This window comes from Panulirus ornatus, chromosome 64 (assembly GCF_036320965.1).
Source record: "Panulirus ornatus isolate Po-2019 chromosome 64, ASM3632096v1, whole genome shotgun sequence".
Lineage (NCBI taxonomy): Eukaryota > Metazoa > Arthropoda > Malacostraca > Decapoda > Palinuridae > Panulirus > Panulirus ornatus.
Genome location: NC_092287.1, coordinates 9597797 through 9622796, shown reverse-complemented (window position 1 = coordinate 9622796; position 25000 = coordinate 9597797). Strand labels below are relative to the sequence as shown.

General features: G+C 43.8%; 1 protein-coding gene across 2 annotated transcripts in view; it reads left to right on the top strand.

Annotated features, from left to right (window-relative positions):
* The window catches only part of LOC139746336 (uncharacterized), a 448223-nt gene that overhangs the window by 76298 nt on the left and 346925 nt on the right, over nt 1–25000 (top strand). For both annotated transcript variants that reach the window (XM_071657494.1, XM_071657493.1), the window contains exon 2: nt 15938–16035. The gene's annotated coding sequence lies outside the window, so the exon portion shown is untranslated. The remainder of the gene's footprint in view (nt 1–15937; nt 16036–25000) is intronic.

The following is a 25000-nucleotide window of genomic DNA, read 5'->3' as shown; positions in this document are numbered from 1 at the left end:
GTTCCATTAGACTACAGACGTTCCAGTAATGTCTACGGGGGTTCCAGCTAGACCACAGGCGTTCCAGTAATGTCTACGGGGGTTCCATTAGACTACAGACGTTCCAGTAATGTCTACGGGGGTTCCAGCTAGCCAACAGGCGTTCCAGTAATGTCTACGGGGGCTCCATTAGACGACAGACGTTCCAGTAATGTCTACGGGGGTTCCATTAGACTACAGACGTTCCAGTAATGTCTACGGGGGCTCCATTAGACTACAGACGTTCCAGTAATGTCTACGGGGGTTCCATTAGACTACAGGCGTTCCAGTAATGTGTACGGAGATTCCAGCTAGATAACAGGCGTTCCAGTAATGTCTACGGGGGTTCCAGCTAGACAACGGGCGTTCCAGTAATGTCTACGGGGGTTCCAGCTAGCCAACAGGCGTTCCAGTAATGTCTACGGGGGAATTCCAGCTAGACAACGGGCGTTCCAGTAATGTCTACGGGGGTTCCAGCTAGCCAACAGGCGTTCCAGTAATGTGTACGGAGGTTCCAGCTAGATAACATGCATTCTAGTAATGTGTATGGAGGTTCCAGCTAGACAACATGCATTCTAGTAATGTGTATGGAGGTTCCAGCTAGATAACAGGCGTTCCAGTAATGTCTACGGGGGAATTCCAGCTAGACAACGGGCGTTCCAGTAATGTCTACGGGGGCTCCATTAGATACGGGGGTTCCATTAGACTACAGACGTTCCAGTCATGGTCTCAAGTCTCGGGGCCACAGCAAGAGTGCCATCGTACTCCAATTGTGCCACGTATGAAAACAGTCTGGTATACATTACCTTCATGGTACGATTTTCTGAAAAGGTTTTGTGAGGGAAAGTCTCATTTTTTTTTTTTTTGTCATTCTTCTTAAAATGGAGAAGAATTTTGTGAAGAGTTTCGTATTTCAAGTCTTTTCGTACGAGGCGTTATCAAGATTTTTGTCCACGTATTTACCTTTATTTTTTTATTTTCTTCTTTGAGATGCTTTGACCAGCATCGTCGAAAAGACTTACCCCCTCATGTCTGACCCCGTGCCTCATCCTTATCCCTCATGTCTGACCCCCTGCCTCATCCTTATCCCTCATTTCTGACCCCATGCCTCATCCTTATCCCTCATTTCTGACCCCATGCCTCATCCTTGTCCCTCATTTCTGACCCCATGCCTCATCCTTATCTCTCATTTCTGACCCCATGCCTCATCCTTGTCCCTCATGTCTGACCCCATGCCTCATCCTTGTCCCTCATGTCTGGCCCCATGCCTCATCCTTATCCCTCATGCCTCATCCTTGTCCCTCATGTCTGACCCCATGCCTCATCCTTACCCCCTCATCTCTGACCCCGTGCCCCATCCTTACCTCTCATATCTAACCCCATCCCCCATCCTTACCCCCTCATTTCTGACCCCGTGTCCCATCCTTACCTCTCATATCTAACCCCATCCCCCATCCTTACCCCCTCATTTCTGACCCCGTGCCTCATCATTACCTCTCATATCTAACCCCATCCCCCATCCTTACCCCCTCATTTCTGACCCCGTGCCCCATCCTTAATATTTCAGATGCAATCCACATCGTTAGAAAGACTTGCTCCGCGTCTGTGTTTCAGACCCCACGTGCCACATCTGTGCAGTCTTAAGACATGATAGTTGACTCAGACCCGCTGCCCCATCATCATGGAGTCACAGTTCCACTGTAGTAGTTTCTGACCTCTGGCCACAACGCCGCAGACCCTGGTCCACGGTGGTGAGGAGCGACGCTGACAACAACGACAACAAGAGGATGTCTGGCTAGAAACCCGCCCTGCAGAAAGAGGGTCTCTCTCTCTCTCTCTCTCTCTCTCTCTCTCTCTCTCTCTCTCTCTCTCTCTCTCTCTCTCTCTCTCTCTCTCTCTCTCGTTACGTAATGTCAAGACCAGTCCGCCTTTCTTGGACCTTTGGGTCTGTGTGGTCTAGTGTGTCTATGTAAGTCTCTCTCTCTCTCTCTCTCTCTCTCTCTCTCTCTCTCTCTCTCTCTCTCTCTCTCTCTCGTTACGTAATGTCAAGACCAGTCCGCCTTTCTTGGAGCTTTGGGTCTGTGTGGTCTAGTGTGTCTATGTAAGTCTCTCTCTCTCTCTCTCTCTCTCTCTCTCTCTATATATATATATATATATATATATATATATATATATATATATATATATATATATATATATATATATATATATATATATATCGTAAGGCACATATTAAGCTGTGATTCAGTGGAATTTCTGATAGTCCATAGTGAACAATGTAAAGAGAATTGCTGAATAGCTATTCTTTCATAACATTTGATGTGGACTGAGGCTTGATGAACTCTCGCTAATGATGGTCATAACGAGCCATTACGTAGTTCAAGAGGTGTAAGGGAGGGGCCGTCTGAGTACATAAAACTCCCTCCTCCTTCTGTAGAAATAGGTGATTACGAATAGGTATTTACAGCACCACGAATATGAAGGAACTACACCGAAGGATGTATAAAATTGGGAACGCCGCCAATTTGAAATCAAAAGATTCGTAATTGATCTAGTGTAAGTGGCAGCAGCTGTTGCTGCTGCTGGGTGAACGAGGCCGTTACGGTCGTTTGGTAGTTCAGTTATGGCTCGGTAGTGGTAAGGTCCCTTTCGTGGGCGGAGGTTAGTGTTCTAGGATCAGTGTGAGTGAGCGTGTGGCGTCGCTCGACTCCTTAGGGCTGCCAGCGGTCGTCCATGGTGTGGTGAGTAGGTGTGTGGGGTGTGGCAGGGCTGTGGTCGTCCATGGTGTGGTGAGTAGGTGTGTGGGGTGTGGTAGGGCTGTGGTCGTCCATGGTGTGGTGAGTAGGTGTGTGGGGTGTGGTAGGGCTGTGGTCGTCCATGGTGTGGTGTGTGGGGTGTGGCAGGGCCTTGGTCGTCCATGGTGTGGTGAGTGGGTGTGTGGGGTGTGGCAGGGCTGTGGTCGTCCATGGTGTGGTGAGTGGGTGTGTGGGGTGTGGCAGGGCTGTGGTCGTCCATGGTGTGGTGGGTGAGAGTGTGGTAGGGCCAGGCTGCGGTCTAGAGCTGTGGTAGAGTGCATGGTGTGGTGGGTGAGTGTGTGTAGGGTGTGGGTGGAAGCATTTCACTCATCCTTCATCCATTATCTTGACTGATAGGACACTTACCATCCTACCTTTTTCCCTTCGTCTGTCCTTCTTTTTTTCCTCCTCCTCCTCGTCCTCTTCCTCCCTCTCTTTCTCCCCTCCTCCTCCTCCTCCTCCTCCTCCTCCTCCTCCTCCTCCTCCTCCTCCTCCTCCTCAATACTCACCAAGTAAAATTTCCTCCCAAGTCCTTCACACCGCGAATCTTGTCCCTCCAGCCAACAAACATGTTCCATAGCTTCCCGCCTGGACCTGGGGAAGCAATCAGTGACACTTAAGACGGGAGGACGTACGAGAGAGAGAGAGAGAGAGAGAGAGAGAGAGAGAGAGAGAGAGAGAGAGAGGGAGAGAGAGATTTACCAGACTGGATGTCAACAATTCGTTATCATAACGTCGACTTTACAATTGTGAAGGCGGCGGTCGTGCCTCTGTATATATATATATATATATATATATATATATATATATATATATATATATATATATATATATATATATATATATATATATATATATATCTGACGAGAACTGTCTATAGGTGCGTCGCTACCTCACTGGGAGGGAAGGTGGTATAGATAACATTGCTGGGGATTGTATACAAATGTTTAAAGAACATCAGAACATCAACTCTTAGGTGAGGGGGATCTGTCCACTGACGTACCATCAGCTTCGCTGGATCACTTAAGAATCTGATACCTTATCCTGTCCAGGCTTCTGTGACCCAGAGATATGGTGATGCTTCATCATGTGCCTCATCATTTCCCCTAAGCCTCTGTGTCCCATGATAACCGATGCTATAAGGCTGATTAGACTGTGATGGACAAAGGGGAAATGAGTCTGGAGAGAGTTAGCCAGAGGTCGGTCGGCCTCGACACAGGGATGCGTAGAAAATGTATAGATTTATATGGTGAATGGATTCTCAGGGTGGTGGAAGTGTGGTGGTCGGCCTACGCCACGTTCCAGGTCACAAGACCCGACTCTATGAGTATAACACTGTCTTGCTGTAGTCGTGCTTGCTCGGTTGTGACACAATGCGTATAATGGTTGTCCTTTTTGGTCGAGTCTATTGTTCTTGCTGTGTTGGACAGGTCTCCACATAACACAGCACGTATAGTCGAGTCTGTTGTTGCTATGTTCAACAGGTCTCCACATAACACAGCACGTAGAGTCGAGTCTATTGTTGTTGCTATGTTCAACAGGTCTCCACATAACACAGCACGTAGAGTCGAGTCTATTGTTGGTGCTATGTTCAACAGGTCTCCACATAACACAGCACGTATAGTCGAGTCTATTGTTGTTGCTAAGTTCAACAGGTCTCCACATAACACAGCACGTATAGTCGAGTCTATTGTTGGTGCTATGTTCAAAAGGTCTCCACATAACACAGATTGGTGCCATAATGATAGACACCCTCCTCCACTCAACCTCTTCTACTTTGAGTCGATTTTCTTGAAGGGGGAAAACAAATAGGCACAATACGTCATCCATGGAAGCTGATGGTGTGTGTGTGTGTGTGTGTGTGTGTGTGTGTGTGTGTGTGTGTGTGTGTGAGTGTGTGTGTGAGTTAGGTGGTGATGGACAGTGATGTGATGGTGCTGATTAAGGAAGCTCTCGAGGGGATATACAGATTTCTTCTGTGGTGTTTCAGAACGCACTTTAGATGCTCTATACTTAAGAGTGCTTGTGTTCTGGGCATGTAATGTTTAGCCTTCAGTCATGCTATTCATATGCCTGTGTATGTATATATATGTATACGTTGAAATGTATAGGTATGTATGTGTGCGTGTGTGGACGTGTATGTATATATATGTGTCTCTGGGTGGGTTGGGCCATTCTTTCGTCTGTTTCCTTGCGCTACCTCGCTAACGCGGGAGACAGCGACAAAGTATTATATATATATATATATATGCTGTTTGTATGTTGCTCTTCAGATGATGTATATATGAATTCCTGGAGTCTTGCTGGACCACAGGGGCATTTAATTATAATCACACGAAAACATTAATTACCACTTCGGAACGCTGGAGTGTCTGGCAATTTCTGGTTATGACCCGCCAATGCTAATAGATCTGTGTATGAAATTATCTCGTAATTACATAATTACGTAATGAGCCAATGGCGGGAAGGGCAGTCTAAAGTTTAGTTATGTCGGGCAGGTGAAAACAGGATATATAACTGTATTATGAAGCGTTGTTAGGTCTGCAGTCATTCCACTCAACTAACTTTCATGGTCGACTTTATCATAAGGGTTACTATCATGTCTTTTTTTTTTTATTCCCTACGAGTAGGCGCTCCTGTCTGTCCGTTGCCTGTGTCTGGATACAGCGGAGGAGAAATTTGTCAGACACACGAGGACTAACCCCCAAAAGGGCCAAAAAAATTAATCCATTTCCTCGGCAGAATAGAGTTCGCTGGCTGATGGGGTGAAATATTTTCGGTAAATGTATTCTGTTGTTGAGTAGAAAAGCTGTGCAGGCAATATGTGATATATAGGTCAATGGAATGTCCCACACAAAAGCTCTCGTAACGCTCGGCTGAGTTGTTTCTGCCAAGATCTCATACAAAAAGAACTTTTCCTCGTTTGATACAGAAAAAGAAAGTGAATTGATGTCCTGGTAAACATCATCATCCCTTCCTCCAGCACATTATGTCCACAAGGTCGTCCTAAATAGTACCTGCTGGTTGTCGTTAGATGGAGCGAAATGTGAGGGAAAAGTGTTTAGAAAAAATTTCGAGCTCATTCCGTTCAAAGTGTGCATCTAATGTCAATGAAATGTCCACCTGAAATCATATCTAGGGCAAAATATAATTTATGGATGGGAACATTGATGTCATAGGGGCCTAAAGGGACATGCCAGAGACAAGGCCATATTACGCAACAGTTGTACTTGTGTGCGTAATAACCTTTACAAGTCGAACCTCAAGGGTCGTACCGTCGTTTTCAAGGATCGTACCGTCGTGCTCAAGGGTCGTACTGTCGTTTTCAATTAGCAGACGTCGTCCTTAGTTTCCAGAACAAAACAGTTCCATAGATCTTGGCGTAGGAGATGTGCTGTTTATCATTTCATTAAAAAAACATGTGTTAATGATTCTGTTTTCATTTTTTTTCATACATATTCGCCATTTCCCGTGTTAGCGAGGTAGCGTTATGAGCAAATGACTGAGCCTTAGAGAGAAATTCCTCACTTGGCCCCCTTCTCTCTTCCCTTTTTGGAAAAGTAAAAACTGGAGGGGAGGATTTCCAGCCTCCCGTTCCCTCCCCTTTTAGTCGCCTTCTACGACACGCAGGGAATACGTGGGAAGAATTCTTTCTCCCCTATCCCCAGGGATAATTCTGCTTTCATATAAAATGATAGTTATCCAAATACAATTTCTCTCTAAAGTCCAGGACTTTCCAGTTTCAAACTTCATGGACCTCGGACACATAATGACGTCAGAAACCCATTGGGAACGAATTCTGTAACACGGGTTACTGAGCACATTAGGTGCGTTCACTGGATAAAGAAAGGAACCATTGGCATCTCGTGCGAGTGATGGTCCAGTTTAACCTTCCCACTCATAACACAGGGAACCCCTTGTGGTAACCACTTGTTGTGACAATCGACAGTCTTATATGTACAGTATTGTGGATCACAACTCAAAGGCTCCATCATCTTTATCATCGGATCTGGATCACACTAGATATGTATGTGTGTGTGTGTGCGTGTGTGTGTGTGTGTGTGTGTGTGTGTGTGTGTGTCATTTTTGACACCAGGACCTGGTACTTCAGGTCCGTCTGACTTCCACTGGATCTCCAGAAATCCGGGTCACACAAGATTTTCTTTAAGTGCGTCATACGTGTTTTCCTAGGCGCCTGGAAGAGGTCCAGGTCCCTCTGGTCAGGCCAGCCAGTCCTCAATCACTCGTCTACTTTTCTTCCTAGATCAAAACGTTTGAGGGTCTGGAAACATGCCTTTCTTCCTGGATCAAAACGTTTGAGGGTCTGGAAACATGCCTTTCTTCCTGGATCAAAACGTTTGAGGGTCTGGAAACATGCCTTTCTTCCTGGATCAAAACGTTTGAGGGTCTGGAAACATGCCTTTCTTCCTGGATCAAAACGTTTGAGGGTCTGGAAACATGCCTTTCTTCCTGGATCAAAACGTTTGAGGGTCTGGAAACATGCCTTTCTTCCTGGATCAAAGCGTTTGAGGGTCTAGAAACAAGAGATGCTTCCGTATGAATATCACATAACTTCCTTTCCCTCAGAATCTTCCCAATAGTGTCTCCCGCTTGGTGGAAAGGACCTGATATACTGTGTCCCGCGTGGTGGAAAGAACCTAATCTTCTGACACCCTTGATTCATCTCGGTGAATTTTTGTCGTAGCCTTTGAGTCACAGCTAGATCGAAGTGCGGTGGATTTTGTTCAGCGTTCGAGTCAGCTAGATTGAAGTGCGGTGGATTTTGTTCAGCGTTCGAGTCAGCTAGATTGAAGTGCGGTGGATTTTGTTCAGCGTTCGAGTCAGCTAGATTGAAGAGCCTGGATTTTGTACAGCGTTCGAGTCACAGTTGAATTGAAATACAATCACGTAAGACAATATTTCATTTTATGATCAGGGAATTTAATCAGCGCTCGCGAAAATAAAGAAAACATCCATACGAATGAAAGAAGGGAAAAGTTAATCCATGAGAACGTTGTAAAAATTAAGTGAAACTCAAGAAGAGAATAGGTTTAGGATAATGCTTAGCCACTGCCCACATATCCCCTGTGTGTGTCTAAGAAGGCGATGGAGAGGAGTGACTGGCCGTAGGCTAAGAAAGATCTTTGGTTCTCATTGGGTAATCGAATTCCACCATGAGGTCCAGAGTCCTGGTCTTGGCTTTGGCCATGAGAGAGAGAGAGAGAGAGAGAGAGAGAGAGAGAGAGAGAGAGAGAGAGAGAGAGAGAGAGAGAGAGAGAAGCTTTGTATCTTCTTACCTTTGAAGAAGACACGGGCCTCAAAGACCAAACCCTCTCCCCTTCCTTCACACAGAAAAGCTGTTTACCCTCTTCACGGTGTCTTATGCATCATTATCAATCCCGTTTTCTTTACCATCTTAACGACTGGAGTTAGCTAGTGGATGTGCTTCGAATACCTTTTTGCGGGATCCAGTCCCTCTGCTGTACTGACGTGCCCCATCCGCTCGTATAGTTCAACCTCCGTACTTATAGAATCTGTTTTCTAACTTCGCATTCGATGTAGCCGCTGACATAAAAGAAAGAGAGTCATATTTTTCACCGCCCTATAAGGCTTTCGAATCTCATAGAAGCTTTAGCTCATTCACCATATTTATGCTTTCAATATCTTTCCTTTGATGTTCAAGGGGTCGTGTGTGTGTGTGAGTGTGTGTGTGTGTGTGAGTGTGTGTGTGAGTGTGTGTGTGAGTGTGAGTGTGAGTGTGTGTGTGTGTGTGTGTGTATTTTGCTTCCTTCGATACATCGGTTCTATCAGAGAGAGAGAGAGAGAGAGAGAGAGAGAGAGAGAGAGAGAGAGAGAGAGAGAGCAAAAGTCTTCCTCTCTTGTGTTCGTAGCCATTTCAAGGCTTTTGATTATGCTCACATGAAGACATGGGCAGTGTAGAGTAAAAGGCCGGATGAAATTCAACCATCAGGTCAGGTTGGCGCAAGTGGTTTAAAGTAACGGGTGGTGTAGATTAAACGTCTGCAATGCGCGTCAGACATCAGTATAGGTTGCTATTATGTTTTTCTTTTACTTTAAACGTCCATCTATCTGGGAGGTTATGCAACGACCTACCGGGATTTCTCTAGAGATGAGAGAAGTTCGTATTGCTGCTGTCTACATGTATCCCATCCTTCTGGGCTGGTGGATGCCTTTAAGAAAAAAAAAAAAGAAAGAAAGAAAAAAAAAGCCCTGAAGAAAATGCCCGAAGCTTCTTTTGTCCCGCCTCGTTACGCGATGTGCTCTTCCTGCTCTGATCTCTCTCTCTCTCTCTCTCTCTCTCTCTCTCTCTCTCTCTCTCTCTCTCTCTCTCTCTCTCTCTCTCTCTCTCTCTCTCTCTTTACTCTCTCTCCTCCTATCTCTCCATGCCTTGATGCCTCACTCACTCTCTCTCTCTCTCTCTCTCTCTCTCTCTCTCTCTCTCTCTCTCTCTCTCTCTCTCTCTCTCTCTCTCTCTCTCTCTCTCCTATCTCTCTTTACTCTCTCCTATCTCTCCATGCCTTGATGCCTCACTCACACTGTCTCTCTCTCTCTCTCTCTCTCTCTCTCTCTCTCTCTCTCTCTCTCTCTCTCTCTCTCTCTCTCTCTCTCTCTCCGTTCTTCCCTTGTTCTGTTTCTTTAAAACGCCCTTCTCCTCCCTGTATCTCCCCTCCATCATCTTTAATTCCCAGCCCCTTCTCCCTATACACGTCTTTCCCTCCTACATCCACCTTACGTTGCCTGAAGAACCAACCACTCTTGTTTCGCTCTTCCTTCCCTTTGCGTCCATCCTCCCTCCTTCCTGTGTGGTACCTCCCTCCCTCACCCTATTGGTCAATCCATCAATCTATATGTCACTCCAGTCACTCCATCCCTTCCCTCTCCCTCCTTCCCTCCTCTTTCTCATCTCCCTCCTCTTTCTCTTCTTCCTTCACACTGAAAAGCGCACTGGTCAGAAGGGGGGGTTTCGAACCTTCCATATCCGCTGGGAATGTCTTTTCTGTTAATCTATCCTCCCCAGTCTTCCCTATTCTCCTCCCCAGTCTTCCTCGTTCTCCTCCCCAGTCTTCCCTATTCTCCTCCCCAGTCTTCCTCGTTCTCCTCCCCAGTCTTCCTCGTTCTCCTCCCCAGTCTTCCCTATTCTCCTCCCCAGTCTTCCCCGTTCTCCTCCCTAGTCCTCCTCGTTCTCCTCCCCAGTCTTCCCTTTTCTCCTCCCCAATCTTCCCCGTTCTCCTCCCCCAGTCTTCCCAGTTATCCTCCCTGTCTTCCTCGTTCTCTTTCCCCAGTCTTCCTCGTTCTCCTCCCCAGTCTTTCCCATTATCCTCCCCAGTCCTCCCCGTTCTCCTCCCCAGTCCTCCCCGTTCTCCTCTCCCCAGTCCTCCGCCATGTCTCGTGCCTCTACCTCAGTTTACCCCTGCGTCAGTCACCCTCCGGCTCTTGCCACTGCATACTTCACACCCATCTCCACCCCCACAATCCCTTTAGTATTTAAACATTCATATCTCTCTTCCTCCCCTCACACTACCTTACTTCCATCTCCATCTGTCTCTTTCATCCACCTATATCCCACCTGTATCCCACCGGCATCCCACCTGTATCCCACGTATATCCCAACGTTTTGTGTTTTATATCTATTTCTATTCTCGTCTTTGAATGTCCCCATCGGTGTCTCTCACTTCAAATATGCTGTTCTCCTTTCTAATCATAGCCCCACATCTGCCTCCATTCCACACTCGTCTGGTTTTTTACCATATTCCAGTACTATTCTTTCCCCCACACGCCTTTTTTTTCTCTCTTTTCATCCTTCTTTCCAGTTTTCCTCTACTTTCCATACCAAGCTCTCACCTCTTTCATTTCGCCACACGAAATACTTCTGTTCTCTCGACACTCACTGGTTTATCTCCTCCTCCTTCATGTCCCCCATGTTATCATGCATGCTGCCCAAAGGCATCTTGGCCAGAAGATTATTTCCACCATCAAAACTGGAAATCCGCCAGTGTTTCACTTCCAGACTGGAAGCAGATAATTTCCTGGTCATTCACTCATCTCTATGACTTCCGGGTCATGTTGAATGAACTTGTGCCAGAGGAAATCACCCCCCAGAGTTTAACTGTTTGTTTGGTGTGTGTGTGTGTGTGTGTGTGTGTGTGTGTGTGTGTGTGTGTGTACACTCACAAGTTATATGTCTGGGGATGGAATGTGTATTAGTGATGTTGATGGATGTTTCTGGTCAAGTTAAATGAGTTATGTATCTGAGGAAGGAATGTGTATCATGAGATACGTGCCTGAGGAAGGAATGTGTATTAGTGATGTTGATGGATATTTATGGGTAAATGTGACACGAGTTATGTGTCTGAGGAAGGAATGTGTATTAGTGATGTTGATGGATGTTTATAGGTAAATGGGACACGATCTATGTGTCTGAGGAAGGAATGTGTATCAGGATATTGATGGATGTTTATTGGTAAATGTGACACGATTTATGTGTCTGAGAAAGAAATGTGTATTAGTGATATTGATGGATGTTTATAGGTAAATGGGACACAATTTATGTGTCTGAGGAATGAATGTGTATCAGTGATGTTGATGAATGTTTATGGGTAAATGTGACACGATTTATGTGCCTGAGGAAGGAATGTGTATTAGTCATGTTGATGGATGTTTATGGGTAAATGTGACTCGAGTTATGTGTCTGAGGAGGAAATGTGTATTAGTGATATTGATGGATGTTTATGGGTAAATAGGACACGATTTATGTGTCTGAGGAAGGAATGTGTATCAGGATGTTGATGGATGTTTATGGGTAAATGTGACACGACTTATATCTGAGAAAGAAATGTGTATTAGTGATCTTGATGGATGTTTATAGGTAAATGGGACACGAGTTAAGCGTCTGAGGAAGGAATGTGTATTAGTGATGTTGATGGATGTCTATGGTTCACAGAGACACAATTTATGTGTCTGAGAAAGCAAATCTTGACCAGTGGTAAACATTGATGTTTATAGCAACAACAGTGACGCCAGGGAAAAATTTATAGTGTCCACTGGTGACTCTCTGCAGTTCACTGTACAGTGATGACGGTGCTGTCATGTTTGTGTGGTGAAGGGTCACTGGTGAGGGATCGCGCAGATCTTTGTATGGTGAACGTGAGAGTATAGTGACCAGGGTATTGCAATATGATGGTGGTAGGGACCAAGGCTTGTATAGTGATCGAGTATCAGATGGACCCTTGAAGGGATCAGATCAAAAGACTATAAGTCATTCATAAACCCTAAAGGGGTCGTAACGCCATTGCTTGTTTTTAATAAGGGTCGTACCCTTAAATGAATGATCAACTCACCCCCACTTTCCCACCTCCCTCCCTCTCCTCCAACTCTCCAGCCCCCCTCCCCTCGTTCCCCCTTCCCTTCCCCTCCATTGTCATTTCTTTTTTTTTTTTGTTTTGAGATAACAAAAAAAAGGGATCGATAACATAAGTTGAGGACGCTCGTTGACGTCAGTGAAGCACAGCACGTCCCTGTGTTAAAGCTGTGCTTCTGCCTTCGTCGGAGTCAAAGGAACGAGGAAAGCTCTCCAGGATTTGTAACCTGTGGCTCTACAGTAAGTAGCAGAGTAACATCTCCCCCATGGCGAACGAGCGAGCGACCGTGGTGGGCAGACGTCCTGAGGATTACGTGTTTGGACAGTTCTTATTCAACACCTGTGGCGCCTTTACGTATGGCGAGGCTGTCGTGTGTGTATATATATATATATATATATATATATATATATATATATATATATATATATATATATATATATTTATATATATATTCCTATGAGTGCACGGGGAAAATGAAACACGATAAGTTCCCAAGTGCACTTTCGTGTAATAATCACATCATCAGGGGAGACACAAGAGAGACATATAACAGTCAGTTGATATACATCGAAGAGACGAAGCTAGGACGCCATTTGGTAAACATGCGATTGTCCAAGACAGACCAAAACAGACCAAAATAAATATATAAGAGACGAGGGTATGCTGACGGGAGGTTTCAAGTGAGAGATAAAGCATCAATGGGGAAAGCTTGGATCACATACACAGCCCATGTATAAACACAGTAGTAAGTTCGTACCACATACATAATCCATGTATACAATGATGCTGGCTCGTATTTGAAATCCAGTGTGCTCCACGGGTGTTGAATGAGTCCCAGTGCTATGTCGCTCCCCACAGGTGTCTCAGATAACATCAGATATAACCATGGATCTGTCGCCATTGGCATTCCATCCTGTTCCTCTGTTAAACGATGATTCTGACACTCGTTCCATTCTTAACTCTGACCCATCTTCTGTGTCGTAATATCTCTCGCCCTTTTTCTCACCACCGCCTTCGATCTGTCATGATTCACCTCTGCTAATGGTTCGGTGTATTGGATATTCTATAAGATGATTGGGTAGTTAAGAGTGTAGGATAACTACACTTGGATATTATTAAGGACAGTTGAAGCTCTTGGGTCAAATTATTCATTCGAGTGAATTTTGTGTGTTTTTTATTTTTCATTTTTTTTTTATTTATTTGTTTTTTGTGTGTATGTGTGTTTTCCTCTAGGAAAATCTTCGGTATCAGAATATTTCCAGCGAAGATTTGATATTTGCATCATGGGATATTCCTCTCTCTTCTCTTCTCTCTCTCTCTCTTTTCTCTCAACTCTCTCTCTTCCCTTCTCTTTCTCTCTCTCTCCCCCCCAAAACCTTGGGGGGTCAGGGGGCGTGGATGAATTTTCACGCCTGGGCACAATTGGAGGTAAATTTCCCCGTTTTTCCCCTTTTTAGAAAGTAGTTTTTCCTTTCCCTCCCCCTTTCCCCCCTGGCGATCCTTTTGAAAATAGTTTGCATTCCCATTTGGGGGGGAGTTTTCCCCGGGTTTTCTAAAAGGGGGGGGGAATTTGAAAAATTTTTATTTTTTTTTCGGCGGGTGGGGTTTTGGGCTGGGGGTTATTTTTTAATTTATTTTTAATTGTTTTTTTGTTTTTTTTTTTTTTTTTTTTTGTATTTTTTTTTATTTATTTTTTTAAAATTTATTGTTTTTTTTTTTTTTTTTTTTTTTTTTTTTTTTTTTTTATTATTTTTTTTTAATTTTTTTTTTGTTTTGGGGGATTTTTTTTTTTTTTTATTTTATTATTATTATTTTATCATTAATTCCAAAATTTTTGATATTAAAGTTATTATTTTATTATTATTTTTTTTAATTTTTTTTATCATTTATTATTTTTATTTTATTATTATCATTTCTTTTTATATTATCATCATTTATTATATTATCTTTTATCATTTTTGATTCATTATTACATTTTTTTTTATTAATATTATCTTATTATTATTTTTATTATTATTTTTTATTATTATTTTATTTTTATTTTCATTTTTACTTATCTCATATTTTTTTTATCATTACATAATTTTTTATACATTTTTCATTTTAATTATTTATCATTTTATTATTATTTTATTATTAATTATTTTAAATTATTATTATTATTATTTATTAATTTTATTTACTTGTATTAGTATAATTAAACGAACATTTTGCAAAAGGCTTCAAACTTTATGAAGGGAGGATAGAACACACAATATACCTGGAATGCTCTCCTCATAAAACGATTGTCCAAAACCGTGGTGGGGTGGAAAATTTATTCGGGTTCCCTAATTTTAAGAATGTGGGCAGACATTGTACCTTTCATACTGTAAAAACCTCATGATATCTGATGGCCCCGGCGTAGGTGTTTTGTTTTCAAAAAAAATCCTCCAAAACAAATGGCTTAAGCATTTTTCCCCCCAAGTCACAGCAGATTTCTAAAATGATCGTAGTGTTTCCCCAGTAGGTTATGTGGTCAAAAGAAGCTCTTTTTATTAGACTGAAAACGACGTAATGTTTTTTATCACTAACCCATCTCCTCCAGCTCACTCCTTCCCTGATTTAAAGCTTCTTCCATCTCAACCTAATTCCCTTCTCCTCACCCGAACTTCCTAACCTAACCTAACCTAACCTAAAACCCCAAACCTACCTAACCCTAATTTTAATTCCCCTTTTCCCCCCACCTCCCCTTTCTCCATCCCCCCCCCTTCACATTAAACCCCCTTCTCACCTCAAATTTTTCACCCATCCGTCTTCCATTTTCCCCTCTCACTCAACTCTCACCATCTGTCCCCCTTCCCCATAATTTAAACCCCCCTTTTCACCCCACTTTACCCCTCTCGTCTTCACACTACCCCCTCTCCTAACTCTCACCCATCGCTTCCATTTTACCCCTTTCCCCCTCAAACCCTTTCACCCATCTCGTCTTCACACTATACCCCTTCTCACTTCAACCTCTCACCCATCTCGCTCCCCCAAGCCTGACCCATCTCACCCCCCATCTTGATCCATGTCATACCCCCTCGCTAATGTCTCAGCTCGATGAAAGTCGATTAGTTCTGCCACGGGGAAAATGAGGGCTCGAGGGTTGAAACGAGTCCTCAGAACACAATGGAGTTATTGTTCCTTCCATACTAATATTCAGCTGAGAATATTGCCCCTCCTTCACCGTCCTAATACAGTTCTCTCTTACCTACACAAATGTTAGGTTGACGACTGTATGTCTGTCTGTGTGTAATGGGACGAAGTATTTTCTTCTTTTTCTCTGGGGTTACGTCGGCTTTTTCTCTGGGGTTACGTCGGCTTTTTCTCTGGGGTTACTTCGGCTTTTTCTCTGGGGTTACGTCGGCTTTTTCTCTGGGGTTACGTTGGCTTGTTTTTGCGGTCTGTCTGTGAGAAAGGTACTGGCTGGCGTATGTTGGGAGATGGATATTGATTGGCCACTAGGAAGGTATGCAAAATATTATCTTACGACTTCTCTTGTTCCAGTAACACGGAGTTCTTATGTTCCAGTAACACGGTCTTCTTGTGTTCCAGTAATACGGACTTCTAATGTTCCAGTAACACGGACTTCTCTTGTTCCAGTAACACGGACTTTTGATGTTCCAGTAATACGGTCTTCTTATATTCCAGTAACACGGACTTCTCTTGTTCCAGTAATACGGTCTTCTTATATTCCAGTAACACGGACTTCTCTTGTTCCAGCAACACGGGACGTGAGTTCACGCGAAGTGTTTCCAGAGCGTGTGGACCACACATCACTGACCAGTAGCGTCCCCCGGCGGTCGTCCACGACCCTTAAGGTTAGTAGATCAAGCACAGTCTTTGTCGTCCTTACAATCCCACACATCTTCCTGCTGACCGATGTTGTGAATTGAAGGAAAAAGAAAGAAGGTGTCAGAGTTCTCGCACGTGAGTGCGTTCCTCTTGTGACGAATTACGAAGCTCCGTTTTGTATATGCAGATGTTCATTGTTGTGTTTGCATAGTGCGTGAGGTGTGTGGATGTTAGAAAATGGGGCGTTCTTGGAGGGAAGGTCTGTAAAATTCACATATGTTTGTAGGGAAGGTCTGTAAATTCACTGATGTGTCGAGGGAAGGTCTGTAAATTCACAGATGTGTCGAGGGTAGGTCTGTAAATTCACAGATGTTTCGAGGGAAGGTCTGTAAATTCATGAGGTTTTCAACATGGACACCCTATATATATATATATATATATATATATATATATATATATATATAGAGAGAGAGAGAGAGAGAGAGAGAGAGAGAGAGAGAGAGAGAGAGTAAAGAGCAGAGACAAAGGGATGTAAGACAGAAGATAATGGTGTACTCTGTCTGTACGCTATTGTGCTCTGTAAAGGTTACGAAATTAGGGTGACGTAGGGGTCAGAAAGGGAGGGCTGGGGGGGGGGGGTTGTTTGACGTTAGAGCATGGGTTGTCGTAGAGATGATAGGGTGACGTTGGGGTGTGGAGGGGATGACGGCAGTAGTCTAATAGGTTAACGATACAACGAGTACTTACGTCACTTCGTAACTCAAAACGTCATCAATTATCCAGTATGCGTAACGATGCAACGAGTACTTACGTCACTACTGAACTCAAAACGTCATCAGTTATCCAGTGTGCGTGACGATACAACGAGTACTTACGTCACTACCTAACTCAAAACGTCATCAATTATCGAGTGTGCGTAGCGATACAACAACACTGTTCTTCAGTCGCTATATACCATGAGGAAGCGCTACACGCTTGACTGTACACCGCTACACTCTAGCGCCCCCGTCCGTAATGGCCGAATCTCATCGTTAGAACCCCTCGTAGGCACGTAACCATTTCCTCCCACCCCTTCCTTCTCTTTCCTCTCCCGCCCGCCCATATCCACCGCTCAAGAGGGATCGCATCCTTTTGTGCCGGGAGGAGCAATGGGCGATAACCTCGCCCCGCTAGAGGACAGCCCCGTCCATTGTGCTGGCAGGAGGAGCAATGGCACTTCCCTCCCACACACTCCCAGGAAGAAATGGACTCGCCCACACTCCCAAGAAGAAATGGACTCGCCCAGCCTTCCTCAACCGCCGCCAGTGGCCAAATGAAGTATTCCATTTAACACTCGGAATCCTCGACACACCACCACCTTCGATCGCCCCCGCCCGTGCCATCGAGAGAGAGAGAGAGAGAGAGAGAGAGAGAGAGTAAAGAGCAGAGACAAAGGGATGTAAGACAGAAATAAGGTGTGTACTTGTCTGTACGCTATTGTGCTCTGTAAAGGTTACGAAATTAGGGTGACGTAGGGGTCAGAAAGAAGGGGGGCTGGGGGGGGGGGGGGTTGTTTGACGTTAGGGCATGGTTGTCGTAGAGATGATAGGGTGACGTTGGGGTGTGGAGGGGATGACGGCAGTAGTCTAATAGGTTAACGATACAACGAGTACTTACGTCACTACTGAACTCAAAAACGTCATCAATTATCCAGTATGCGTAACGATGCAACGAGTACTTACGTCACTACTGAACTCAAAACGTCATCAATTATCCAGTGTGCGTAACAATACAACGAGTACTTACGTCACTACCTAACTCAAAACGTCATCAATTACCGAGTGTGCGTAGCGATACAACAACACTGTTCTTCAGTCGCTATATACCATGAGGAAGCGCTACACGCTTGACTGTACACCGCTACACTCTAGCGCTCCCCGTCCGTAATGGCCGAATCTCATCGTAGAACCCTCGTAGGCACGTAACCATTTCCTCCCACCCCTTCCTTCTCTTTCCTCTCCCGCCCGCCCATATCCACCGCTCAAGAGGGATCGCATCCTTTTGTGCCGGGAGGAGCAATGGGCGATAACCTCGCCCCGCTAGAGGACAGCCCCGTCCATTGTGCTGGCAGGAGGAGCAATGGCACTTCCCTCCCACACACTCCCAGGAAGAAATGGACTCGCCCACACTCCCAAGAAGAAATGGACTCGCCCAGCCTTCCTCAACCGCCGCCAGTGGCCAATGAAATATTCCATTTAACACTCGGAATCCTCGACACACCACCACCTTCGATCGCCCCCGCCCGTGCCATCGAGAGAGAGAGAGAGAGAGAGAGAGAGAGAGAGAGAGAGAGAGAGAGAGGGTACCTGATCGCTACGCCTTTTATTTCCTTAAGAGAAAAAGGTTTTAGAGATTGATGAAGGGCGGGGGGAAATGATGTAAGGAATTACCGAGACATGTATTTTTGATGAAAAGCTGGAATCACCAGAATGCATTAAGTCCCCTCCCTTTCTCTCTCCCTCTCCCTCCCTCTCTCTCTCCCTCTCCCTCCCTCCCTCTCCCTCTCTCTAAATCTATTCTCACAGTGACAGTTTGTAAGTTACTCTCCCTCAATTATGTCTTTCGTCACGATGGTAATTTCCAGGTTATCCCCTCAGACTTATCTGTATTTCTTATATATAACGTTTATCTCGCTAATGTGTACGTCTTTGACATCATCATCATCTTAACACAAACAGCCTCGAAAGGGTTCATTCAGTGGTCTGGTGCTGTTTGAATGCCTGTGTCTTCCATGGTCTTCCTTGCCTCCTCATCTGGTTAATCTATCTATCGTGAAGTGGGTTGATTCTAAGTCTAGGTTCAAAGTGTTTTTGTAGGTGGTTCGTGAAACTGGGGACTGCCATTGGCCAGAGGAACTCCATGTCTAAAATTTCTACATACCTGGGGCTCTTGTGTGTGCTACATAGTGGGGGGTCTAGCCTGCTATACCTGTGAAAAATACTGCTATGCAACATGGATGTAACACCTTCGTTAAGGGGCTATGTGGCATAGCTTCTTCCCCCCTCTCTTAATTCATTGTCTTACTGCTATGTACTGGAGCTTTTTCTTTGTAACAGTTGTGTCTGACTGCTATATAATGTGGCATACCTCCCCCAACCTCTGTGTTATGTACGGTTCACACGTCTTCCAGTTATATACGAAGGCCTTTGGCTCTGGACACCCGCGTCTGTCTTGCTAGTGTGTAGCAGAGATTCTCATACACCTCTGTCTCGCTCTTGTATAGCAGAGCTGTTTCTCGTAAATTCTTTCCTTACTGCTTTTTTACTTCGTACATGCTCGCCATTTTCCTGCGTGAGCCTCAGAGGGAAAATGCCTCGCTTGGCTCCTCTCTCCAAAACTCTTGCATTCACGCCCCAAACAACACCCATCCATAAACAAATTAAAAAACCATGGAGACATCATGCACCCCTGCCGAAAACCGACATCCACTGGGAACCAATCGCTTTCCTTTCTTCCTACTCGTACACATGCCTTACATCCTTGGTAAAAACTTTTCACTGCTTCTAACAACTTACCTCCCTCACCATATACTCTTAATACCTCCCACAAAGCACCTCTATCAATTCTATCATATGCCATAAATGCTATATATATATATATATATATATATATATATATATATATATATATATATATATATATATATATCCATCTGTTTTTCTAAGTGTTTCTCACATACATTCTTCACAGCAAGCACATAATCCTTACATCCTCTACCACTTCTGAAACCACACTGCTTTTCCCCAGTCTGATGCTCTGAACATGCCTTTACCCTCTCAATCAATACCCTCCCATATAATTTCCCAGGAATACTCAACAAACGTATACCTCTGTAATTTAAACTTTCACCTTTATCCTCTTTGCCTTTGTACAATGGTACTATGCATGCATTCTGCCAATCCTCAGGCACTTCATGAACCATACATACACTGAATATACTTACCAGCCAGTCAACAAGACAATCACCCCCTTTTTTGATAAATTCCACTGCAATACCATCCAATCCCGACTGCTTGCCGGCTTCCATCTTCTGCAAAGCTTTCACTACTTCTTCTCTGTTTACCAAACCATTCTCCCTAACCCTCTCACTTCGCACACCACCTCGATCAAAGTACCCTATACCTGCCACTCTATCATCTAACACATTCAACAAACCTTTAAAATATTCACTCCATCTCCTTCTCACATCACCACTACTTGTTATTACCTCCCCATTATCCCCCGTCACCGATGTTCCCATTTGTTTTCTTGTCTTTCGCACTTTATTTATCTCTTTCCAAAACATCTTTTTATTCTCCCTAGAATTTAATGAAACTCTCTCACCCCAACTCTCATTTGCCCTCTTTTTCACCTCTTGCACCTTTCTCTTGACCTCCTGCCTCTTTCATTTATACATCTCCTAGCCAGTCGCACTATTTCCCCGCAAAAATCGTCCAAGCGCATCTTTCTTCTGTTTCACTAACATTCCTACTTCTTCATTCCACCATTCACTACCCTTTCACATCTGCCCACCTTCCACCTTTCTCATACCACAGGCATCTTTTGCGCAAGCAATCACTGCTTTCCTAGATACAACCCATTCCTCACCCACTCCCCTTACGTCAGCTGCTCGCATCTTTTTCCATTCTACACTCAGTCCCTCCTAGTACTTCCTCACACAAGTCTCCTTCCAAGCTCGCTTGCTCTCACCATTCTCTTCACCCCAACATTCTCTCTTCTTTTCTGAAAACCTCTACAAATCTTCACCTTCGCCTCCACAAGATAACGATCAGACATCCCTCAAGTTGCCCCTCTCAGCACATTAACATCCAGAAGTCTCTCTTTCACACGCCTATCAATTAACACGTAGTCCAATAACGCTCTCTGGCCATCTCTCCTACGTATAATTATGTATATCTATCTTTTTAAACCAGGTATTCCCAATCACCAGTCATATTTCAGCACACAAACCTACAAGCTCTTCACCATTTCCATTTACAATACTTAACACCCCATGAGCATCAATTATACCCTCAATTGTCACATTTATATATATATATATATATATATATATATATATATATATATATATATATATATATATATATATATATATATATAAATATATATATATATATATATTTGCATTCAAATCACCCATCACTATAACTCGGTCTTGTGCCTCAAAGCTGCTAACACACTCGCTCTGCTGCTCCCAAAACACTTGCCTCTCATGATCTTCCTTTTCGTGACCAGGTGCATAGGCACCAATAATCACTCGTCTCTCTCCATCCACTTTCAGGTTTACCCATATCAATTTAGAGTTTACTTTCTTACACTCTATCACATACTCCCACAACTCCTGCTTCAGGAGTAGTGCTACTCCTTCCTTTGCTCTTGTCCTCTCACCAACTCCTGACTTTACTCCCAAGACATTTCCGAACCACTCTTTCCCTTTACCTTTGAGCTTCGTTTCACTCGGAACCAAAACATCCAGGTTCCTTTCCTCAAACATACTACCTATCTCTCCTTTTTTCTCATCTTGGTTACATCTACATACATTTAGACACCTCAATCTGAGCCTTCGAGGAGGATAAGCACTCCCCGTATGACTCCTTCTTTGTTTACCCTTTTAGAAAGTAAAATGCAGGGAGGGGAGGGTTTCTAGCCCCCGCTCCCGTTCCCTTAAGTCGCCTTCTGCGACACGCGTGGAATGCGTGGGAAGTATTTTTTCTCTCTTATCCCCAGGGTTATATATATATATATATATATATATATATATATATATATATATATATATATATATATATTCGTATGTTCATTTATTCATTCCTTTGTTTACATATACGATGTACGTCTCTGTAAACCTAGTATATTTGCATATAACCCAAGACATTTTTTTAGACAAGAAGAAGCTCGAAACTCTATTAGCTTTTATAATTTGTTTTTGGTTTTGATAACTAAAAAAGAAAAGTCATCATCATCTTATTTTGGCTCCATGGACGATGTCAATTTCCCTGGCCTACGCACAATATACTTAAATGGCAAAAAAAAACTAATCTTCTACCTAGTATCCTTGTGTTGCTTGTCTTCCTCAAGTTGATGTATGGACAAACCCAAGGGAAAGTTTGGCTTCTCTTTCTCGAGTCGTGCTCGTCCGTGTTGGCTTTTGTGAGAAATATCATCGTCCTGGAAACGTTCGCTCATAGAAAGCATTGCTAGATCGCTACAATACGTGTGAGTTCGGAAGTAAACATGTGACGTCTGCTAAGGATTCTTTCCCCCTCTGTGTGTGTATGTGTGTGTGTGTGTGTGTGTGTGTGTGTGTGTGTGTGTGTGTGTGTGTGTGTGTACTTCTCTCGGTCCCTCAGCTTCTCGTAAAGTTCCTGTTCTTTGAAGATTTCCCTCAGGAGTAGACACTGGAGGCTTATTTTCTCTTGAAATTATTATTTTCCTTTTTTTTTTTTCTTCTTTCCTGTACCGTGATGCTTCTCGTGCAAGAGACGTCACACACACACACACACACACACATATTCCACGAAGATATGACCAGAATCCTCAAGTATCAGAAACTGTTGAATGTTCAGCAAAAGTTTCCCAAAAGACCTGCATTGGAGTTATACCGAATGGGCTTCCAGAATTTTTGCTCCTCTTGCCGCAGTTCCTGGAAGGGGGGCTTTAAAAGTTCCAGGAAGAATGGATTCTTATAGGTCACTGCTCACGGTAAGAGAGGGGAAAAATGAGTTGTGTGTCATTCCAGCTCAGAGACGATTGGTCGCCTCGTATACCTCCAGTATGGCTCGTTAAAAGATTAGTGTGTCAGGGTACAAATTAACTGTATAAAGGCTACAATTACTGTATGAAGGCTATAGGGCTATAGAGTTACTGTATAAAGGCTACAGAGTTGCTGTATAAAGGCTACAGTTACTGTATAAAGGCTACAGAGTTACTTATAAAGGTTACAGAGCTACTGTACAAAGGCTACAGAGTTACTGTATAAAGGCTACAGAGCTACTGTATAAAGGCTGCACAGTCAGTCTATAAAGGCTACAGAGCTACTGTATAAAGGCTACAGACTTACTGTATAAAGGCTACAGAGTTACTGTATAAAGGCTACAGAGCTACTGTATAAAGGCTACAGAGGTACTGTATAAAGGCTACAGAGCTGTTGTATAAAGGCTACAGAGCTACTGTATAAAGGCTACAGAGTTACTGTATAAAGGCTACAGAGCTACTGTATAAAGGCTACAGAGCTATTGTATAAAGGCTACAGAGCTACTGTATAAAGGCTACAGAGTTACTGTCTAATGGCTGCAGTACAGTTGTCTCATGAATGAGCAAGACAGTACAACAACCCTTGGGTATGACGAAGTTGTGGCCTTTGGAACTAAGCTTTAATTGTTGGATCAAAGACCAGAGGGCGAGTAAAATGAATCTCTTATATACAAACAGCCATTTTGATGTCTGTCGGTCACCTTCCATTGATCAGACCCGACTAACGAAAGTTGCAGGGTTTATGGAAGAGGCTGCCGCTGGAGTCTCCAAATGAGTGGATGGTGGTTTGCAAGGCTCGAGAGCCGAACTTAGGACCGTTGAAAGAGAGCCTCTTACTCTGTGTGTGTGTGTGCGTGTGTGTGTGTGTGTGTGAGACGAGGGAACATTGCTGTCGCAGTAGATCTGTTTTCTATAAAGCTTCGACGCCGAAGACCCGCTCCGGAAAAGTCCTCACTGCAAGGATGATTCACACACACTGTGCAGTGAACCAAATAAGAAACGAGACAGTGAACCAAATATGAAGCGAGACTGTAAGCCAAATAAGAAACGAGACTGTGAACCAAATGAAAAAAAAAAGTGGACAGTGGACCAAATAAGAAACGAGACAGTAAAACAAATAAGAAGCGAGACAGTAAACCAAATATGAAACGGGACAGGGAACTAAATATGAAGCGAGACAGTAAAACAAAGAAGAAACGAGACAGTGAATTAAATAAGAAGCGACACAGTGAACCAAATAAGAAGCGAGACAGTAAAACAAATGAGAAGCGAGACAGGAAAACAAAGAAGAAACGAGACAGTGAATTAAATATGAAGCGAGACAGTAAAACAAATAAGAAACGAGACGGTAAACCAAATAAGTAACGAGACACTAAACCGGATAAGAAACGAGACAGTGAACCAAATAAAAAACTGAACGATGAACCAAATAAGAAACGGGACGGCAAACCAAATAAGAAACAGGACAATGTGATGAAACCAACAGTTAATAGAGAAATTAAGGAGACACACACACACACACACACACACACACACACACACACACACACACACAAAGTGTGGCTCTGCCTAAACTTTTACGAAAAGAGATGAAGGTCTGGAAACCTGCTAGAGATAAGGTTCCTTGTTCCCAGTGCAGCCAGCCAATTACTGGCATCAACTTTCACGGCGGATACGAAAGAGCCCAAGTTATGTTCGCGTCAGGATGACTCAAACACATCTATTTCCCAGTATGAAGGAGGCGTCTGATAATGCCTCTCTTAACGTGTGATGTCAGCTTTTCAAACACATCTATTTCCCAGTATGAGGGAGGCGTCTGATAATGCCTCTCTTAACGTGTGATGTCAGCTTTTACGTCACACAACGGTGCAGAAATACCTTAATTTCCATTCGGTCTTCACGGTGGAGTCAGGTTTTATGGGGATCAAGTGAGACTTTAGCCATCAGTGTGATTAACAGCTTGTGGTATGGGACTGACTTAACCCTGGGTATATATAACGTTTGATTTACCCTCACTAGATGTTATCATTCGTGTCAGTATGATAATTGTGGTGTAGCGGTATGCAATTACTGACCGTGATGCATGCACGGGTCACTCAAGGGTCCGAACCCGCATGGGTTCGAATCCCTTTTTTTTGGGGGGGAGGGGGGCATTCGGTCCACAGTCAACCCAGCTGTTCATCCATTCCATATGGGGTT